Source organism: Parasteatoda tepidariorum, chromosome 7 (assembly GCF_043381705.1).
Source record: "Parasteatoda tepidariorum isolate YZ-2023 chromosome 7, CAS_Ptep_4.0, whole genome shotgun sequence".
Classification (NCBI taxonomy): Eukaryota; Metazoa; Arthropoda; class Arachnida; order Araneae; family Theridiidae; genus Parasteatoda; species Parasteatoda tepidariorum.
Genome location: NC_092210.1, coordinates 37,176,193 through 37,184,544, shown reverse-complemented (window position 1 = coordinate 37,184,544; position 8,352 = coordinate 37,176,193).

Here is an 8,352-nt window from a genome sequence, read left to right as displayed (position 1 = left end):
CACATATAAAAGAAATGACTAGAAAGAAATAACATTGTCTTCGTTTTTACAAAATAAACAAGATTAATTTATGAAAGAAAGAAATTTATTCGAAAACTACCTTATATTTTGAAAAACAAAAACTGAATAGAAACATATGTTAAAACAAATGTAGGCCTTTAAAATGAAAAATAAACTTATCTTGTAAATAGTGAAAGTAATTAAAATCCCAGTGTAATTAAATTCTAGTAGCGTTTCCAACTTATTAGAAGGCTGGAGGGGTATTTTTTTATTTTCACGGGAAAGCTTCAAAACTAATTTCCCCTTCTTTTCAAAAGAAACCAGAAAATGTTGGTGTAAAATTAATTTCTTCAGGTGTTAGAGTTTATTTCAAACAATCCTTAATGAGGTTGTGTCAAGTATATTTCGTTTGAGTAAATCGAAAAGTTTAGTTCAAATAATGTTCTTTCATAATTATACGAGTTACGAGACTTTAAAAGTTCTTGGAATATTTTGATAAAGATTTCAAATAATTGTATGAAAACCAAGAGAAGAACTTTTCCAATCAGTTATTTGTAGTAAAACTAAATTTCATTTCATTTAAATTCTGCGTTCTTGTATTTTTAAAATGCATTATTTATTATTAAAATGTAAGAAGTCAAAATCAGTTGTATATGAAGTAGAAGTTTTTTTTTTTTGTTAAACCAAATTTTGTGTAAAGGGTATTGAACCGTCCTCTTTATATTGTTTAAGAATTGTTGACGAAATTGAAGCGAGGAAAATCACACATTAGAAGTTTCAAACTAATATTTGAAGCGATAAACAAAAACAAATTATCAAATTGCAATCTTACAAATCACGAAGGCAAAGCTGAAAATATTTAATTGCAGGGGAAATATGAAAGCGGGGAAATAAATATAATGGCATCATTAGGAGAATCCCCAAGTGTCAACCGGCATTCAAGCAAGATTTAATATTTTTGTTTCACCTACCTACGGATTTGTTTGTTAAACTTCAATAGTTGAGCTGTAGTGGAACAGTGAATAGAGTTCTCGCCCTCCAACGAGGTGACCCGTGTTCGAATTCCTGCAATGGGTTGTCGATATGAATTGTGCTCCTGATTCACACTAAGCACTGGGCTGACGTAAAAATATCCTTAGTGGTAGATGGGTCGTGGATTTGAGACTCCTTGCTGTCAGACTAACCATGGGAGGTTTTCGTGGTTTTTTCTTTCCATGTTTTGCAAATGCTAGTTAGTTCCATCAAAAAGTCTTCAATGAACGTTCCGTTGTCTACAGGCGTTCCATTGTTTTCTGGTTCGGGTTCAAAATTAAAATGCTATGGAGTAGAACATTGGCAGTCGTAAGCGCGGATATTAGGCGGGCTGTTCAACGATAATAATAAAAGATTTAACTTCCATAGTTTAAGATATTAGAATTTAAATACGAAATACAAGAATTTATACACGAATTTAAAATCTAAATTCTAAAGCGGTTTCTCGTTGGCTTAGTTAAAAAAAGACCAATACTATTTATTCTATTTTAATAGCTGCTCCAAGTTGATCCTTATTGTTTATAAATACTAGAAAATACTAATATGGTTCTGTGCTAATACTGTTTTTAAGTACTAGGAAGTTTTTAAACACTCGGATTCCTCTTCATTCTATTTAATTTCCAGTTGATAAATAGACATTAAATAACATTTATTTGTTTATGCATATATATTTTTTGTTTTATTATTTCTCATGACGTAATAAAGATTGATCTCTTATTTTACGTCTTCAAAGAAAAGTTTGAAAAAAAGATTGAAGGACTAATTTTTAGGGAGTACTTTTTAAATGAATACTAAGTTACATTGCCGTATTAGTTACATTGAGAGGAAAATAGCGAAAATTTCTCGAGTTTGCTCAATGACTATGAAATTTCAGTATGTAGCTTATCTTTTCAATCATTTCTGGACTATCACAATGAAACAATGCTTTTATTACAATACTAGCCGCCTGAGGCGGCCAGCTGTCCGCCACACTAAAGGTTTCCACAAATAAAGTTTTTTAAAACATAGCAGGAAATCTGAAGATTAGTGGACAATTAAAGTGTTCCTGTCCTGCAATTTTGTCTTCATATCCAGTTCTGCTGCAGATGTGTTATAGCTCTTGAGGATGTTTGAAATTATATAGCTACAACGCTTAAGAAAAAAAAAAACTAAAATGCTAAATACATGAAAAGAACACGAAAACGAATAAATTTTTTATGGTATCAATTTCTATTTCTATATAATTTTTTATGGTATCAAATTCTATTTCTATATCTGTTACGTCAAGCACTCAGGTATTATAATTTGATCTAGTTGTGCTTGTATAATTTTGATCTAGTTGCGCTTTCTACGTCATTTTGTTAACATCGTTTGGTTTGTTATTTAACATCGTTTGGTTTGTTATTTCTAAGTTAACTTTCAAAAAATTGGCTGGCATCAGCATTTTTATTCTTTAAGTTGTTTATTTTTTCTTTTGGAATTCGTTCCTTTTTAGCGAAATGTTTTTCAACCTAATCGAATTCTTTGCCGACTGTTCTCTGTATATATAAAGAAAATAAAGTAAATATTTTTAAAGTGTTGTGAAAAGAATTTTTAGTTGTACAAAGTACTACAATATCGCTACAAAAATTATCGTCTTCGCTTAAAAAAAAAAAAATAGAGCGTGGAAAGAAGAAGAAAAACTTATTATAACAATTATGAACAGCGACAAATATATCAAAGCGAAGCGTTCTATTTACGTATCGAATATGTTGCCACATTTTTAATACAAAAGTTAAACTTTTCTCCACTTTAATAAATGTAAACTAATGCGAACTTTACAATTAAATTATTAATTCCTTCGTATATTATTGGTTTAAGTTGTCGAAAATTAATATTTCAATTGTAAGGTTCGCATTAGCATACATTTATAAGAGTGGGGAAAAGTATATGCATTTTTTAATAGTTTTTTGAATATGGCTCTTTGAAGACGAAAAAGCATAGATTTTCTTACAAAATGACTGATAACTAAAAAACTAATCCAAATTTTTGAAAAAGAAAAAAAATACTTCTTCATTATGTCAAAACACAATTATGGGCCGAGTTTCGTGCCCGGGCGAGGCTTCTGGGGCGATATATTGTGATTACAGACACACACACACACACAGCCGCTTTTATTATTATGTATAGATTAATTTTTCTTCTTTACTTTCAGTGCATTAAAAGATATTACTGATATAGATGAATATATTTTGCTTTGTATTTTTATCTATAAATTATTTTATATTTTCAATTTTTCTTGTTGCTCTGCTTCATATTTAAACGCATCCATCATAGGTTACAAAGTTTGAGAACTTAATCTATATCTCCTTACACGGTGTGGAAAATCTTAAAAGTTTGCTATTTTTTATATCAGTAACCGGATTCTAACCTTTACTTCAATTACCAGAGGGAAAAGTTATTGTTATAAAAAAAATGGCTATATTTAGATATTTTTGTTTTTATTTATTAAAGCAAAAATTTCTACCATTTTTTTTTAAATTCGAAAACTAATCATATAAGAATTAATCATATTAGAAAATTAATCATATTTTTTATAAATCATAAATCTTCCACAAAGAAAATATTGCCATAGTTTAAAACAAAAGTCTGAAAAAATTCATTAAAAAAACCAATTAATATGCAGTAATCTGAAGAAATTGAAATTTTGAAATAAATAAATCTAACGGCCCTTATTGTAACGTTGGATATTTGCTTTGTAGCTGAAATCTGATATCTGAATATTTTCATTAACAACAAACTCTTGGAAATTCCTTCATATTTTATCTTATATAAGATTTGCATAGTACATAGTACTAAAAACAATTAAGCACATAAATTGTCAAGTAACTAATTATTGATTTTAATAGTAATATTTGATTTAGTAATTTCCTTATTTAGACTAAGATATGAGCGCCCTTTATTTATTGGGACAAAAAGTTGAAATACATTAATCAGGGAAAAGAATCTCTGTTGATTCATATAATTTCTCTGAATTTCGGTTTATTTATTTTCTAGTGGGATCCATTCTCTACTCGCCACTATATCTAAGAACATAGAGTCCGTACATAGAATCTTTAATATACAGGGTGTTTATAAAGTACCGGACCCATTTTGATGTTTAATAACTCATAAAATAATAAAGATAGATTAAAATTAATAACATAAATGATTAGATATACTCAAAAAGTTTCATGACCCTAGTCAATGAACTTCCACGTGAGCCCCCGACGTCGCACGGAGATATCAAGTCGATAGTCAATTTCACGCCAGGTAGCGGCAAGCATGTCGGCATCCACAGAGGCTATTGCGGATGTAATTCTGGCTTTTAGGTCATCAATGTTTGACACGATCCTCCTGCAAACGTTGTCCTTTATGAATCCCCAAAGAAAAAAGTCCAGCGGCGTTATATCAGGTGATCTGGGTAGTCAAGGAATTGAACCTCCTCGCCCAATCCATCTTCCTTAAAAATGGTCATTCAAAGAACTACGAACGATGATACCCCAATGAGGTGGTGCACCATCTTGTTGCAAAACGACATGTGGCTGAAGCTTTTCTAGTTGTGGAAAAACAAAGTTTTCCAGCATGTCTAAGTATACGACTGATGAGACCGTCTTTTCTGTAAAAAAGAAAAGCCCAATGACTCGGTCGTGCATTAGTCCACACCTCACATTAACCTTTGGGGAATACCTTTGTGTCTCACGGTATTCATGGGGGTTTTCAGATCCCCATATGCGCACATTATGGCGATTAACAATGCCAGAAACATGAAAGGATGCTTCATCGAAGAACATTATGCGCAGCAGCATCTTCTATCCTTCCTACCATATCTGTTGCAAACGCCATCCTCCTAGGCCTATCGCCCGGTTCCAAACCTTGAACAATTTGAACTTTGTATGCACGCAGTCTTAATTGTTTCTTAATAACCTTGTACACCTTCGAAATTGGCATATCCAATTCTCTTGCCGTTGATCTCACAGTTCTTCTAGGATTGTCTAAAAATGTCTGTCTAACACGCTCAACGTCAAATCACTTGTGCAGGGACTTCCAGAACGTTTCTTATTTGCGATACTTCCAGTTTCTAGAAAATTCTTTTTCCACCGCAAGATGCTGTTTTTGGATGGAGGATCTTTTTGTAAATTCTTCTGCAATTTCTCTGCGCTTGCACTATCGATTTCGTTTCTATGAACCACCATAAAAGCTGTGCTTTCTCTTGTGGTGTATGCTTTCTCCTTTATATCCGCTCGAATAAAACATCACATAGAAAATTACTACTTAGAACAAACGCATCAAAAGTAACATAACATTGCAATAGTTGCCAAAAACAAAAGAGACAAAAATGCAATTAATAGGCAGACGATATTTAGAAAAGTACAGATATTTAGACTGGGAAATGAAATTATCTAAAATTAATCACACGCGCAGACGATATTTACAGAAGTAAAGATATTCAAACCTGAAAAGGAAAATATATGAGTTATTCCATCAATAAATGACATAGGTTTGTTTATATCTTCATTACTTTATGAATTATTAACTTCATAATAGATCCGGGAATTTATAAACACCCTGTATAATAATCTCACACTGAAAACAAAAAGGAAAGAAACAAACTTAAAAAACCTATCAAAATTAATAAAATATATTTTAAAACAAGAAGACAATAAATTAAAAAATAATTAATAAAAAATTTAGAAATATTTAGTAAAAAAATAAATTGATTAGTTGAAATAAAAGCAAATTAAGCTCAAAAAGATATAATCTCTTTTTCAACCCTTACGGTTATATCGGTTATAGCACTTGCTGATATATTTCAAATTATATACTTGATGATATATACCAAATTATATAAATACAATAGTGTACGGAGCACCAAAATAAATTAAACCAATTTTTTTTCCTCAACATATTTTTTTAATTAAAATATTTTCCTTTAATGTTTGTTTTTCACCTCTCATTGCACCGTTTTGAAACAGTTTGGAATATATATATATATATATATANGTATAATGTGTAAGCAATGTAAAATCTGAATTTGGAAAATTAACCTCAGGTTGGCTAGCAGTTATTAGCATCTATTTGCTGTGACGGAATGACTGTGACAGAATGACAAAAAGTTTAGTGGAAGAAAGTTTTCATTTAAAAAATGTTTTATTAATATGTAAATGATAAAAAGAATGTAACAGATAAACAGGATTAATATGTATGTAACCGATAAACAGAATTAGTAAAAATTTCAGCAATTTGAAAATTAGCTTGTCTCTGAAGAGATATTATATCTAACTTGCCAATTACACATCTTATCTTCTTTCTCAGGAAATTTATGCATAAATAAATTTTTGTCCCGTCTTCTTCTTAGTACTTTAACATCTAAATGGTCTATCAAAGTAATTTGAGCCACATATAAATGTTCCTTTTCTGAAATATGGGACAGTGATTAAAGAGTCTCCTCAGTCATGTTTTCCTCTTCAAAACAGTGGCCTTCTTTCAAATCATATACTTGGTTTTGGTTAAAATTAGAAAGCATTCTAATTTTGATGATTCACTTCTCAACTACATGAGCGTCTAGTGCACGTCTCTTGTCTCTGGCAATGCTGCTCTAACAAGTGACCAGCTGAAGTCATTCTCTTTTGCCCTCTCTTAACCCCTTGGGGACGGGTGATTCAGAAAAGCAATCGTACAAAATCAGAATCAGGATGTAATTAAATAAAAAGCAATAACTTAAATGTAGTCGTTTCTAATTTGACAGACTTACTTTGCATTTACTTTAATTATTGTTAGTTTAATCACACATATAATCAATGTTAATTCAAGGTATAACTAAATAGTTTTATTTTGAACAAAGTAATGGTGAATTAAATAAATCAAACAATTATAACTCCGCAACAATTATAACTCCCACAAATAAACTGCTAAAGAATTACTTTGATTACCAGTTTTATATTTTTGCCCTGATCGATACTGTTTTATACTGGCACGTATTTGTAAACAGTCGGCGCGAAAGGGTTAAATAGAATAGCTGGACAAAAACAAGACTTCAACAATTTGTTGCTTCGACTTATGAAATCATAAAATTCTTTTGCATATTAGGTGCCGTTTTAAAGCATCCAACGCCTTGTTTGGCTTTTTAAAACAACCTCACATTTACGTGGTATTTATAGGTGCATGTGTTGTGAGGTATTAATGAAATACACTTAACAAAAATGAAACACACTTTACATCATTATCTGCTTCTTTAAACAAATGAAAAGCCTCTTTTAGTGCACTCTTTGTTACTCTGTCAGAGTTTGTATTATGACTGAATCCTTCATACCACCTGGGGGCTTGTAACTAACATAATCTTGACAGTTAAATTTTTTAACCAAAATAAACAGCTTATCGACAGTCACTTAATTTAGTTTCTTTTGAGTTGAATGTTAAATACTTCTCACATTAAGACAGAATTAATTTTTTTAACTTTATTGTTGATTTTGGAAGTGAGTGTACAACTTTTTTTACGGCTTTACCAAGATTTGTAGGGGGAATTTAAATTATCAGTATGTGAAGAGGTTGGTAGAATTAGACTTTTTCTTTGTTTACACAATCTCTGCACAACATCTAAGCTTTTAAGTTCAGTTTTTGTGGCGGAAGCCTTCTTATCTGCTTTTCTGTCTCTGGCTTTTTTTTCTCCATAGTATTATGGGGATCTTGTTCCTTTTCAATATTCTATCTGTCTTTCAACAGTTGTTTTATCCATTAGGTTAATTGAAAAATAAATAATTCTCTAATTTTTGAATAAGATTTTCAAGGACTCGTTTTGTCATTCTATCGCCGAGGATGTGTCATTCCGTCACATTAATTATTGGAAGTTAATAAAAAAATGCATAAAATTTTATAATCTCTCATTGATTCTTATGCCATATCTGCTTTATATTCCAAAATATACACATTTTCATTTTGAAATTTAGTTGCAGTTTGAAAAAAAAATGTTTAATAACTTAAAACATGTGACGGAATGACATAAAAAAAGTTACTTTTATTTTATATATTAAACTTAAAATGACTTAAGGACTATGTTTTAAATGTTTAAATTTTGTACTATATGCATAATTTTATCAAAATATTGCAAAAGAAAGATACATTTACTTTATTTTATAAGTGTTTTTCAAGAAAACAATTTCAGCACAAATGTGAACAATTCACTTGTCAGCCATGTGATTACTTTAGAATACTGCTAGATTCAAAAAACTTAAAATTATCAAAAATGAAACATGAATAAGTAGACTTTGGCTATTTCTGAACATATTTTTAAAATCAAAATATGCAATTCATAAAAAAAAAATT